The following is a 15,290-nucleotide window of genomic DNA, read 5'->3' on the forward strand; positions in this document are numbered from 1 at the left end:
GAAGCTGAGAGAGAGAGTCTCAGGGCCGAGAAGGAGAGTCTTAGAGCTGAGGCAGAAAAACTTTGGACTGAGAAGGTAGAGAGAGAAAAAGCTTTTGAAGCTGAGAGAAAAGATCTCCTGTACCAACGAGACTCAATCTGGTACGAGAAAGAGAGTCTTAGAGCTGACGCGGAAAAACTTTGGGATGAGAAGGTAGAGAGAGAAAAAGTTTTCGAAGCTGAGAGAAAAGATCTCCTGTACCAACGAGACTCAATCTGGTACGAGAAAGAGAATCTTAGAGCTGACGCAGAAAAACTTTGGGATGAGAAAAGCTCCCTGCAATCCCAACTCAACACTCTCCAGTCCGAGCACAGCGCCCTCCAGACCGAGCACGACACTCTCCAGTCCGAGCACAGCGCCCTCCAGTCCGAGCACGACACTCTCCAGTCCGAGCACGGCGCCCTCCGGTCCGAGCATGACACTCTCCAGACTGAGCGCGATGCCCTCCGGTCCGAGCACGACACTCTCCAGACCGAGCACAGCACCCTCCGGTCCGAGCACGACACTCTCCAGACCGAGCACAGCGCCCTCCGGTCCGAGCACGACACTCTCCAGTCCGAGCACAGCGCCCTCCGGTCCGAGTACAACACTCTCCAGATTGAGCGTGATGCCCTCCGGACCGAGCACAATGCCCTCCAGACCGAGCACAACACTCTCCAGTCCAAGTATGACGCCGTCCAGTCTGAGTGCGGCACCCTCCAGGCCAAGCATGATGCCTTCCAATCCAACTGTGACACCCTCCAGTCCGAGCACAACACTCTTCAGTCTGTGCATAATGCCCTCCGGTCCGAGCATAACGCTCTTCAGACTGAGCACAATGCCCTTCGGACCGAGCACAACACTCTTCAGTCCGAGCATAATGCCCTCCAGTCCGAGCATAACGCTCTTCAGACCGAGCACAATGCCCTCCAGACCAAGCTCAACACTCTCCAGACTGAGCACACTGCCCTCCAGGCCGAGCATAACGTCCTCCGGTTCGGGTACAACACTCTCCAGTCCAACTACAACAGCCTCCAGACTGAGCTTGGTGCTGTCCAGTTTGAGCGGAACGCTCTCCGAGACCAGCTATGTGCCCTCCAGGATGAGTTGAATGTATTTAACCAACTACCAGGGGCACATGTAGTCCAATTTGGCCAGCCACTGGGGGCACATGTAGTCCAATCTGACCAGCCACCGGGGGCACAGGTAGTCCAATTGGACCAACCATCTGGGACACCAGATACAATGTTGGTTGCCCCTGTAAGAGGGCGAAAGACAAAACAAGTTTCAACTCAGTTAGAGAAAATGCAGAAGGAGTTAGAAGAGCGGAGGGAGTTAGGAGAGCAGGACTCAGGAGACTCAGGGGAGCAGGGGGAGTCAGAAGACCAGAAGAAGTTGGAGGAGCAGAGGATGTTAGAGGGGTATAAGAAGATGATAGAGGAGCAGAAGATGATAGAGGAGCAGAAGATGATAGAGGAGCAGAAGAAGTTAGAGGAGCAGAGAAAGTTAGGAGAGAGGAAGAAGAAGGAGGGTTACCTGGAGGAAATAACACAAGCATCAGGGTCAGGGTCAGAGTCAGAAGAGGAGCCAAAAGCTACTTTTTCTTTACGAGAATTTCTCAAGTCCAAACTTGTAGATGGGGCAGCCTCATCAACACAGCTGCCACCATCAACACCTGGGACTCTTGATAGAGCAAAAGGTGAGCAAAGTATTACGACCATTATTGATCGATCTTTTAAACTGAGTGAAATTCGAGATCTAAGAAAGGATTACACACGTCAGCCAAAAGAAAATATGGTCACTTGGTTACTTCGCTGCTGGGACAATGGTGCCAACAGTGCATGGCTCGATGGCAGTGAAGCTCGCCAACTGGGTAGCATTTCCAGGGACCCACGTGTGGACAGAGGTATTGGCACATGCCAAAATCGGTCCTACACCCTCTGGAAGCGGATGTTGATAGCGGTAAGAGATAGATTCCCCTTTAAACGGGACTTGGAGCCTGAGAGAAAGAAATGGACTGATATTGAGAAAGGTATCCAGTTTTTGAGAGAAAATGCTCTGGTGGAAATGCTATACAGCCGCGAGTTCAATCGTAATGATCCAGACCAATTACATGATCCCGAAGCAGTCCGTGTTCCACGACAAATGTGGCGTGACTTTACAAAAGCAGCTCCAGAAAAGCATGCCAGTGCACTTGCATTAGTATATGGCAAAGGGGACAGGAAACCCCTTGTGAATGAACTAATTGGCAGACTTCAGGAACTTGAATTATTTATAAGCGCCACAGAAGTTAATCTGTATACTTCAGCCATTGTCAAAATTGTGGAAAGGTTAAACGAAGTGGAGGGAACACAAAATGATATTATTGACAAATTGGCTAATGTGCCTGATGTAGATGAATCCACGGTGGTACAAGATGATGGAAACCAGGATTTCCACAATCGCCTATTGAGGAAGCTAAACAACATGAGTTCCTCTCCACCTGTATCATCGAAAATCTCAACCATTAAAAAGAGACGTCCTCGTATTCAAGCAAATGACGATGATAAGTCACCTCGAATCAACAATGAGACTACACGTCTTGCCTTGTTGCTTTTCCTCTGTAGTCATGGGGAGGACATGAAGAAGTGGTGTAATTCATCCACTTCTGCACTTCAGGCACGAGTGAAAGAATTACAAGGTGAAACAACTACCAAGGTGAACTCTTCCAAGAAGGGGAGAGTTCCAGTTGCTGCAAGTCAACGAGGTAAACAATAGAGGGGCCCTGCCCCCAGCCAGGGGGGGGAAAGGGACAACAGAGTATACTGGACTGTGTGGATTAAGTGGCCTGGCACATCTCAACCACAGAAATATAAAGCCTTGGTGGACACTGGTGCACAATGCACCCTAATGCCCTCAAGTCACCAAGGGACACAACCAATATATATCCATGGAGTGACTGGGGGTTCCCAAGAATTGACTATGTTGGAGGCCGAAATAAGCCTCACTGGTAAAAACTGGCGAAGGCACCCTATTGTGACTGGTCCAGAGGCTCCATGTATACTGGGAATCGATTACCTTAGGATGGGATATTTCAAGGATCCCAAGGGGTATCGATGGGCCTTTGGAATAGCTGCTGTAAACACAAACGGTGTTAAGCAGCTGTCAACTTTACCTGGTCTGTCAGATGATCCTTCTGCTGTGGGGTTGCTCCAGGTAAAAGACCAAGAGGTACCAATTGCCACCAAAGTGGTTCACAGACGGCAGTACCGCACCAATAGGGACTCATTGCTCCCCATTCAAAAGCTAATTCGCCAATTAGAAAATCAGGGAGTGATTAGCAAAACGCACTCGCCTTTTAACAGCCCCATATGGCCAGTGCGTAAAACCAGTGGGGAATGGAGGCTGACGGTAGATTACCGTGGCCTGAATGAAGTTACACCTCCATTAAGTGCTGCTGTACCAGACATGCTAGAACTCCAGTATGAACTGGAGTCAAAAGAAGCTAGGTGGTATGCCACCATTGATATTGCTAATGCCTTCTTTTCCATCCCATTGGCTGCAAAATGTAGGCCACAGTTTGCTTTTACCTGGAGAGGTATTCAGTATACCTGGAACCGTTTACCCCAGGGGTGGAAGCACAGCCCAACAATTTGCCATGGATTAATCCAAGCTGTTTTGGAACAGGGTAATGCTCCTGAACACTTGCAGTATATTGATGACATTGTAGTGTGGGGCCATACAGCAGCAGAGGTTTCCAAGAAAGGGAAACAGATAATCCAAATTCTTTTGAAGGCTGGTTTTGCCATTAAGCGCAGCAAGGTGAAGGGGCCTGCCCAGGAAATCCAGTTCTTAGGCATAAAATGGCAAGATGGACGTCGTCACATCCCAGCAGATGTGATTGACAAAATCACTGCTATGTCTCCGCCCACAAATAAAACAGAGACCCAATCTTTTCTGGGAGTAGTGGGCTTTTGGAGAATGCATGTCCCAAACTACAGCCACATAGTGAGCCCTCTCTATCAGGTAACACGGAAGAAGAATAATTTCTCATGGGGTCCTGAGCAGCAGCAGGCTTTTGAGCAGATAAAACAAGAAATAGCCCGTGCCGTGGCCTTGGGGCCAGTACGGACGGGGCAGGATGTGAAGAACATCCTCTACACTGCTGCTGGAGAGAAAGGTCCCACCTGGAGTTTGTGGCAAAGAGCCTCAGGAGAGACCCGAGGCCGACCCCTAGGATTTTGGAGTCGAGCATATAAAGGGTCTGAGGAGCGCTACACTCCAACTGAGAAGGAGATCTTAGCCGTGTATGAGGGGGTTCGGGCTGCTTCTGAAGTAGTTGGGACAGAGGTTCAGCTTCTTCTAGCACCTCGCTTCCCAGTAATAAACTGGATGTTTAAAGGACAGGTTCCCTCCACCCATCATGCTACTGATGCCACTTGGAGTAAGTGGATTTCATTAATTACTCAACGAGCTCGAATGGGAAAACTCAGCCGTCCTGGAATTCTAGAAGTGATCATGGACTGGCCTGAGAGTAAAAAAATTGAAATACCACCTACAGAAGAGGTATCACGTGCTAAAGAGGCACCACCATACAATGAGCTACCAGAAAACGAAAAGAAATTTGCCCTATTCACAGACGGATCATGTCGTATTGTAGGGAAGCATCGCAGATGGAAAGCTGCTGTATGGAGCCCCACACGACAAGTTGCAGAGGCCACTGAAGGTAAAGGAGAATCAAGTCAATTCGCAGAGGTAAAGGCTGTTCAGCTGGCTTTAGATGTGGCTGAACGGGAGAGGTGGCCAATGCTTCATCTTTATACTGATTCATGGATGGTGGCAAATGCCTTATGGGGGTGGTTGCAACAGTGGGAGGATGATAATTGGCAACGAAAGGGTAAACCTGTTTGGGCTGCTGAACTATGGAAAGACATTGCTGCCCGAATAAGGAACATTGTTGTAAAGGTGCGCCATGTAGATGCTCATGTGCCTAAAAGTAAGGCTACTGAAGAACATAAAAATAACCATCAGGTTGATCGAGCTGCCAAAATTGAGGTGGCTCAAATAGACTTGGACTGGCAGAACAAGGGTGAATTATTCCTAGCTCGGTGGGCCCATGAGACTTCAGGTCATCAAGGAAGGGATGCAACATATAAGTGGGCCAGAGACCGAGGGGTGGACTTAACTATGGACGCTATTGCTCAGGTTATTCATGATTGTGAAACATGCGCCATAATTAAACAAGCCAAGAGGATGAAACCTCTTTGGGGGGAAGGGCGATGGCAAAAGTATAAATATGGAGAGGCATGGCAGGTTGATTATATCACCTTGCCACGATCTCGTAATGGTAAGCGGTATGTACTCACCATGGTGGAGGCAACCACTGGGTGGCTCGAAACATACGCAGTACCCCATGCTACCGCCCGAAACACCATATTAGGGTTGGAAAAGCAAATCCTGTGGCGGCATGGCACTCCAGAAAGAATTGAATCAGATAATGGGACCCATTTTAAAAATTCCCTTGTAACCACTTGGGCCAAAAATCATGGCATCGAGTGGATTTACCATATTCCCTATCATGCGCCAGCTTCTGGTAAGATTGAACGATTCAATGGGTTGTTGAAAACTATGTTGAAAGCAATGGGTGGCGGAACGTATAAAAATTGGGAGAACCATTTAGCAGAAGCCACCTGGTTGGTCAACACTCGAGGATCTAGTAATCGCAATGGTCCTAACCAATCCAGCTCCCTACGTACCGTGGAGGGAGATAAGGTTCCTGTAGTACACATAAAGAGCGTGTTGGGAAAGACGGTTTGGGTCCTTCCAGCGTCTGGAAAGGGCAAACCTCTCCGGGGTACTGTCTTTGCCGAGGGACCTGGGTGCACATGGTGGGTGATGGACAAAAATGGGAATGTTCAATGTGTACCACAAGGGAATTTGATGTTGGGGGAGTGCAGCCAATGATTTTCCTGTAAATATATAGGTAGAGTCTCAGAAAATATTTCAATTAGGTACAGAATAGTTCAATTAGGTATAGGACTTAAGATAGAGTGGATTAATGTTAAGGAAACACTTTTTCTCTATATACCTTAATTAGGCATTCTGTAAGCAAATTTTCCATCTGGACTCTATATCCTGCACTGGCCATGCATGTGTAGAGCACACATGGAAAGAAGTATAAGTCAAAAGGAAATCTGCTGTGGTGGCTGGGAAAGGATGAGTGCACCTTGATGTGGGGGACGCCCTACTAGCGCTGCCTTTCCCCTCTACCGCTGACATGTTTTCCTTTTTCTGGCAGTTTTGCCATTTTCTCAAAATTAATAAGTAGTAGGTTAGGTTATAGAGTTTTGTTCTCAACTTAGGGATTTGTATGGAATAAATATAAATTGTTGAGAAAAATAAGGTTGCTGATTATTCACAATTATACATGAGTGTGTATGTATGTATAAACATAATGTAATGATGTAGAATAAGGGGTGGAATGTCATGGTTTAATAGTGTTGTAATTTTGCTATCAGTATTCCACATCATAACATCATATAAAGCATGAATAATTTTACTGAATCTGCAACTTACAGAAGAAGACTACATCTCCCAGAGAGCAACACGATAGGTCACGGGACCTGGACTCTATATTAACCCTGTCGCAGAACAGACTGACGTCTTTCGAGTTCTGGCGTTCAGGGGAGTGTGTGGGAGCCTTCAGCCGTTCGCCTAGATTTACAGTAGGCCTCTCGGTTACGGGACTCATTCTCTCTCCTATTTTGCTTGATTCGTTAGCTCAATTTTCAATTATATTGTATTATATTGTGTTATCCTGTATTTCGATATAGTATTTAGTAAATAAGTGTGCCTCCTTAGATCGTTGCCGCTGTTTTCTTTTCCTAATTAACTTTTTCCTTTCGGCCTAGGGCCCCTCCGGGGCCTACGGCCCCCTGTCACGGACGCAGGTGGATTTTTAGTTCAAACCGTGACACCTGCTTTGTTCTCTGAGTATTTAGATCGAGCGGAGATTCTTCAAACACTGAAGCTACATCAGAAAATTCCATGGATCCAAACGCATCTGGCACATGGCTGCAGTCTGGCACATCTTCATACGTCAGAGCCTTTTCAGACAGAAATGTTCCATTGAGATTCTTTTGCAGAATTAAAAGGAAGATTTCATCAGAAGATTTCATCACTAAAATCTAAATAAGATTGCTTTGCAAGTTCCAAACTATGGCTAACAGCTAATGCAGGTCCACAAGCCAGCAGCACCAACTTTTATATTATGTTCTTAATACTGTAATTTTGGATTTGACGTTCATATCAAGAGCAGAAGGGAAATTACTCTTAGAGCTCAAGTCATCTTTCACAGCCTGCGTCAACAAGAGCAGCACCTCATAGCCTTTGGTTTGAAGACCCGGACCACAAGCTAGCTAATGATTTTACACAGAATTACAGAGTTCAAGTCATTGTTTGTATTAGGGCTGCAATTCTAATGAAAGCCTTCAAGTTCATCACACTGAATTATCACTGGCACCACAGATATCTCCACAGTACATATGTGATCACAAGCAACCTGGCAACTTCAGACAATTCCAAAGCACTCCACTTGCACTTGGCTACTAAAGTACAGAACAAGGAATTAACATCAGAAATAGCTGCAGCCAAAACCATCTAAGAATCCAAGTCTCTAGGAAACAAGGAAAGCAAATCCTCTCCAGGACCGTGTCTTCTAAAAGGAAACTGATCAGAAAGGTGAGATCTTCCCTCCTTTGACCACCCTCTCATGTAATGTCCATGTCATTTCTAAGTATGCTGCCCAGACCAAGACTGAGGATGCTTCAGAAGAAGACCTTCCTTGCTAAGACAAACAGAACAAGTAAGGTACCAAAATATGTAGAGCCAAACGAGGAAAGGTGCTCTAAGAAGGTAAGCATCACAAGAGACCAACAGGAATGCTTACACAATCCAAACAATGCACAATTTCTGTTCCACAAGCTGCCAAGAGGAATGTGTGCAGTACTCACAGCACACCATGTACACTGCTTACTGCAGTCATACTACTTCGTAGGACCAGTCCAACTTACTAAAACATTTGATCATGAAACACTAAAACGCAGACCTTTCCAATCCAAACAATTCTATGGTTCTGTTTTCATGAGGCTATTTTTGTTCTCTCATTTGTTGTGCTTCCTGAGTAGAATAATCTTGCCCAGAACTTGCCTAGAAGATGTAGTTAAACTTGCTGAAGCCAAAGGCCACAGACTGCTGGACTTTAGCCCAGCTGAGAGTAAGGAAGGCCACAGAGCTTACTCTAACTGCAAGAGAAGGAAGTCAGAAAGAGGAAATGGACAGACTCTGCAAGCATTGACAGATCTTACAGCCCTGATGACTGGAGAAAAGAGATAACACCACCAAGAGATAACAAAAGGAACCCATCCACAGCAGAAAGATCTCAAACCTCAATAGTACTATTGGTCTACGTGGCTGAGCGAGAGGTTGGGAACATGCAGCCAAAGGGACAGGATCAAAGGCCTCCCTGAAATCTAGAAAGATTACATCCTTTGCCTTCATACACTGAGTGGGTGGCCTTATCATAGAACAAAATTTGATGACCAAGACTGGTTGCACACATGCTCCCTCACCGATGTTTAGGCCACCAGACTGTTTACCCGGGCAGAGCTTCAGCACACAGAGGCATTTAGACCAGAACCTTGTGCTGAACTCTAAAACTTACCCCCAGGCTTCCTGACTCTGTGGTACTGGCACGTCATGTTTGGGATGGAAATCTCAAGGGAATGTGCTTGCCACGAGCCTTCTTAGACTGAAGCAAGAGATAGGTTGACACAACTGGTCGTAATTCCGCTAGAAAACAAGAGGATATAGATCTCTTCAGAAAAACAGTCAGTACAAAGAAAATTTCTGCATGTCTGCCATATTTTCCCCTTGATGTGCAACCTTCACGTCTGATCACATTAGGGTAGTTTCAGGCCTCAGCTGATTCACACAATATGTCTGAGATGAAGAAGCAGACCACGCTCGTTTTTGCTTGAAAGTTAGTGTATTGTACAATTGATGGAAGTGAAAACTAAAGCTGGTGCCAGAATCTCTCTACTGAAGTGAATGGCAAAGCTCCTACTAATTCAGTTTGTACAGCATTTCAGCTGGACTCCCATTTCTGGGGGCAAGTTTCAGCCCAGCTCCAAGGAGCATCGACATTCAGCTGGATTTTCAGCAGCTTTTTGACTACTATGAGAACCGTGGGTACAATGCTTGACAGACTCAGTGTAGTATAATAAGCTTGAATTACTTATCAGGCATTAGAAGTCTTTTGAATTAAGACTGTGAAAATATCACAGACTTAAACTGAAGAAGTCTTTCCCCATGTAGGTCGATTGTTCTCTTTATTCCCTGTACATAAAGAAAAGAAACAGTGACTCCACAAAAGATCTAGCCTAGATAAAACTTACATTTTACATCTAGTCTTACTAAAGTTATATGGAAATCTTAACAATCCTTCAAATGCTACCACTTTCTATTTAATAGAAAGACAACTCAATTGCAAGAGACAACTTTCAGATTCAGGTTAAAGCCAGAGTACCCATCATGTTTTAAATCTCTTCTACAGCTTGGAATGTTATTATTGACATTTATACAGCATCTCTAGCAGCACTCAGTTCAGCTTTTCTCATTTGTTTTCGAAAGTTAGTGGAATTAATTTATTTCCTGAAGTATTTGTGAACTGTAATTCTCCAATTTTATTTGGTTGCCTTACCTGATGTGTTGTTATTTTCCACCTATTAGTGAAACATTTCAAAGCAGGGAGTTAAGCCAGCATGTGACATCTGCTGTTCATCCATCAGTTTCTGTTTTGAGTCTGCCTGGACTTCCAGAGATTCATAAGGATTTCAGCATGGTAAAATATAACAGAAAGGTTGAAAAAACACAATTAAAGGAGAAAAAAGGAATAAATGTGAACTTCAGAAATGTAGTTATTAGGTAGACTATGAAGTTCTGCAGTGGTACCTTGCCTCTGAAAGGTGTGAAATATTTCATGTTTGAGAATAAGTGAGTGTTAGAGTCTGTTCATACAGTAAGGTTATTTACTGTAGGAGTGGGCTTAAATACAGAGAATTACTGACATACGTTTATTCCCTCTGATGTTAATGCTGATCTACTCTCTCTTCTCTTGTTGTGAAACACAGAAAGCTGTTACACAGTCTTCATCAAGGTGTCCCAGCTGCAAGAATAAGACCTATACTGAGGAAACAGCTTTCAAGTCATCTCACAGCCCAATCTCAGCATGGTAGTGTTCTGCTGTGCAGCAGTCAATAATTAGCCATGATTTCAGATTCTTTTTTAAATAGTGTTATGGCTACATATTACAAGGAGTAATCAGAAAGAGTCGTCCAACTTCAGCAACTAGTCCCTCTGTGGCAACAGGTCCTGAGTTCTGAATTCAAGTACAAAAGCCTGTCAGCAGATGAGACCTTTTACTAGAGCAGAAGTGACGCTTCTCTCTCTTCTTGATTCCTAGTTCCATGGCGTGCACAGCATGCTGTGCTGCATGCACAGCACAGCTGTTCTGCAGAGCAACAGTGGCACCCAGTGACCAACAGCAGCCATTGTCTGCAAATACACAGCAACTTCCCAGGATCTGCAGCAACAATCTCCCCACACACTCCACTGCACAAAGACACTATGAACCTGATTAGACTCAAGCAGCAGACTGAAAACAAGTCAGAGTTTTAGATTCCAGGATATTTGAGGTTCAATAATGTGTGAAATTCAGTTACACAACAGTGCCGAGGTGCCTGCGTTTCAAGCAACTTTCAGATCACAACCATTTAAAATAAAAACAAATTCAGTGCAGAAATAGCAAGCCTGTAACTTAATACCCATGAGATTATCCATTTTTTACTGCGTTCTGACTAAGTTCTAAAATTTGCTCATCCCAGTTCACTTCAACAAGTTCCACCAGTTCAAGCAATGCAGTTCTGAGATCCGGTGTATGTTAGGCAGATAGAACTGAACAGTGCAGAAATAATCTCTGACAGCTTTAAGAACTCCGTTCTGCTTACAAACTCGCAGTCCAAAACTATTCTCAGTTTTAAGGCAATGAATACCTGAAGCAGTTGGATCATCTGCCATTTGCCGCATTCTGCTTCTTGGCATCATGATTAGCACAAAGGGTTTTCTGCTGTCCTACAAATTGGACAAAGTCCTGCTTACAAATGGACCAAGTTTCAGTGTACAGCAGAGTTTGTACCAGACTAAAAAGCCACATCATTCAGTTCATGTGCTCAGGTTGTTATGCACTCAGAAAGGAAACAGAACTAACTGTTGAATTCTGAAGGCAATCTGTGGGGTCCTACATTACCTCCTGATTCTGGAAGAGGAAATTCTAATGGCAAATGCAGAACTTTGCTCTTTGTAGACATGAGAAGAGCTGGCAATTAGGAACATTCATTTCTGGGAAATCAAATAAGCAGGAAAATACTTCTCCTTAAATTCTGTATGCTATCATGGTATAGAATCAGGCTACAGTGCCACATAGGCCAACCAAGCGTAGAACCAAATCCACAAAATACTGGTAGACAAAGCAGCAAAAACAGGGACAATATTCAGCAGACAGGCCTTTCTACCCACAGCTCAGCATGTTCTGCCATCCAAAAAGCAAGGCCTCTTGTCAAGCTCAGCTATTTCCCTTCTCAGTGTATTCTAGCACCACTGATACCCACTGGTATCCTCCTGTAGAGTGCCATCATATTGTCATCATCCAAAGGGAAAACCCACACAGCAGAGCATACAGCACTACACCCATGCTCCAAATATCCGCCTGAAAAACAAAAAGACAAGCTTACAAACCTGAAGCACCTCAAATGGCTTCCTGACAGACTGGATTGTCTGCCCTTGCCAAAGCCCACATATAGCCCATGAAAAGCTGGCTCTTTCCCTCAGGAAAAAAAACCTTATCGTCCCAGAGAAAGCATATAACCCTCATTCAATTGCCCTTCTGCTCAGCTTAGAGCACTACTGAAACCAGCATCTTCACCTTAGCTCATCACACTGCTGCAGTTCCTTTTACAAGGATTTCACTGGCAAAAATGAAATCAAAGCCGTCACAAGGGATTTAGCACAGTTACGTGTTACTGGCTACGAGAGCTGTCAGCACAGTCACCTGTCAGGCTTTGCTGCTGTTCTCTTTATGTAGAGGCACAACAAGGTTCAGACACCTCACAGTGCAATTCTCACTTGGACTGTAAAGAAAAAGGAGGCTTGAAAAGCAGTGTGTGGAAAACAAAGAAACAAGAATTAGAACAACAGTGGGGCCATGGCACTTGTAGGAATTGCTCCGCCTTTAACAGCAGAGCGATTCAAGAAGGATGAGGGCATTGCAAACCAGACCAGTTTGGACAGATTAACAACTGCAAGTAGTGGGTTCCAAAATTCCAGACATCTCTCAATTTTTAGTACATTATAAATCACAATGCAAATTAATCTTCACATACAACATGGAATCTAAGGAGAAGTCTGACAAAAAAGACTGCACAAAAATGATGGATAATTAGAACACAGCAAATTGCTCTTTCAAAAACTTAGTAATAGAAAGAGATCTCTGAAGCTGCTGTTCTGTAGAGCCCCAAAGCAGTCGCTTGAGGCAGTTCAGGATTAGCCAGAGACAAACCAGCCAGCTGTGTGAACTGAGACCAATTGCACTTTTCTAGTCTGTGGCCACTGACAGCTTCTGAGAGCTACCAAGCAATGCAACCTAGCAGAATTCAGAAGGGAAACCAAGAGAGCCTACCTGAGCTCCACTGCCTTGAAATGCTCTGTGGAGAGGGAAGGGAAAGAGGGGAAAACAAACACCGCTCTACATCCCTCTGAGCCAATAGACGCTTTGCCCTGGATTAGCTCTGGTGCTGCATAAGCTGGGCTTCCACAGCATGTGTTCAGGTGGTAATCAAGGCCTCCCTGGAAGAACACAAAAAATAGAGAGAAATGTTTGCTTTAACAGAGTTTATGTCTTCTGGTCATAACACTTCAGAAGCCTCAGAGGCTTCTTCTCCTGTGTATTTTTTCATTCATCTTTGATTTTGCTTTCATTCAATGTGACCTCACGAAGCAAATATTGTCTAAAACCATGAGCATCACATGAATGTGGAGATCTCAAGCTGCTCACTTATCTAGTACCCTTGGCATGATGCTTTATTTTCCTCAGCTGATCAAACAGCCTGTTGGTCTAAATTACCTGTGAAAGGCTCTAAGTCTGGCCAGGAAAACTCATTTGATGACAAGTAATTCTTTTGGAATCAGTAAGTCAGACTTCCCATTCTTTCGTACCTATCTTACATGTTAATAAAGGCTTCTGGAAATCAGTTTGAAGATCAAGGAACAATTCAGTTCAAGCATATGCAATCACAGGATCCGTACGTCACCTGCAAAAGTCATTTTATTCTATCCAACCCCATGCTCCTATTACAGAACCTTGCATAAGACAGGTGATATACCTACAAAATTATCTACAGCTTAGACTATGAAAACAGGGAGTCTAGCTAGAGAAAATAATCTACCTGTGCTTCTGAGCAATCTGTTAACCACTCTCACACAGTTCAGGCCATTCCAAACAAGATGCAATGACATGTCAGCCACAGAAACAGCTTGATTTTAGGGTGTTTGTTTGGACAAGCCCCTGTTGCATACGGTGGTCAAACATGCATTACTTGGGGGCACATTGTATTTGATTTAACAGATCCTCTTACCTTTGGCTTTGCACAGAGTCCAAAGTCCATCAGCTTCTAATTGTCAATCAGCAGATTTTCCCGGTGGATGAGAAAGCAGTCAGGAATGATTTCCACCCAAGTGCCCAAGGAAACATATTTTCTCTTCTCTTCTTTCCTGCTGTGGACAGTGGTTCCCAGTCTACTCAAAGCTCGCTCGCTCTCGCTGTCTCAGAGATCTTCACTGACTGCTGGCAAGTTCCCATCTTCCAATATCCCAGGTGGGAAATACTAGCTTGTATCTGTTGGAAAGGACCTGGGGACTAGGAGGACAAGTGGTGAGAGACCACAGGCTGAATGCAAGCCAGCAGTGTGCTCTGACAGAAAAGAAGTACAACAAGATCATCAGCTGCATTAAAAAGCAGCACAACCAGACCAGGACAAGTCATTCCTGCTTCAACACTCATTGCACCACATCTACAATACTGTATCTGGTTTTTGGCCAGGAAGGATAACAACCTGAAACAAGTTCTGTGAATGAACTCCAGCCTGTGCAGGGGGCTGAAGCTCCCACTCAGAGAAGAGAAGCTGGGGAGAAAGATGTTTGTTCAGAGTGCAGAGGAACCTCATGGCAGCTTCTCAATGCCTGCGGGGTGGGGAGAGGGGGTGCGTATGAAGGTTGACTGAGGCTCTGGCCAGCAGGTCACGATGGGATAGTGACAGGAAGCAGTCATACACCAAAACAGCAGACTAGATAGAAGGAAATAGCTCTCAAAGCACTGAACATATTACCCAGAGAGAACATGCAGCCTCATCCCTCGCAGAAGGTGATGATGAGAGTGGGAAAAGCTCTTGAGAAACTTGGTCTCACGATTCCCAGAGCAGCAGGTTCAGGCACAAATCTCTACAAGTCACCTCCACACCCAGTTCCTGTCCAAGCCTATAAATCCATCAGCTTCTCAGATGGAAGCCAGTTACTTCTAAAAGGTATAGACAATGCTTTATTTTTCAGTGAGGAAAGGCTCCTTAGATAGAGGGATTTCATAAGATGCCTAGGAAAATGCTCGTGCTGTAATTATTTGCTTTACTGAGAGATACCAGCAGCTTACAGAATGCCAAGCTCTAACCTATTGGTGAGGAAATATTCAAGCCTTCCAGTACCTAACCTGTGCTTCAAGACTTCAGTGACAGAAAATCCATTGGATGGGGCCAGAGGAATGCATCTCACCCCATACCCTCTGTATAGCCACCATTTGTTTAAAGGATCACTCTTCCTTGAGGCACAAAACTAGAGCAGGTTACACAACAGACTGACACCACAAGGGCTTCTCTCTAGATACAAACTGCAGCAAAGAGCATCACAAAAATGTGAAACCAACACTCAGATCAGATCTGTGTCTCTGCTCCGCTCATTCGGAGCATCATGTTTTACTCCCCTTTCAGAGGAAGATACTTCTTCGAGGATAACAAATTCCAGCTCAGCTACAGAACACAGTACCACATAGCAATAATTATCTAACATTTCCTGTAGGGAAAGAATCCTAAGCACACGTTACTGTCTGAGTTTCAGCTGGGACTGAATTATTT

The sequence above is a fragment of the Coturnix japonica genome, chromosome Z (genome assembly GCF_054131305.1).
Source record: "Coturnix japonica strain WE chromosome Z, WE-NBRP24, whole genome shotgun sequence".
NCBI classification, from domain to species: Eukaryota; Metazoa; Chordata; class Aves; order Galliformes; family Phasianidae; genus Coturnix; species Coturnix japonica.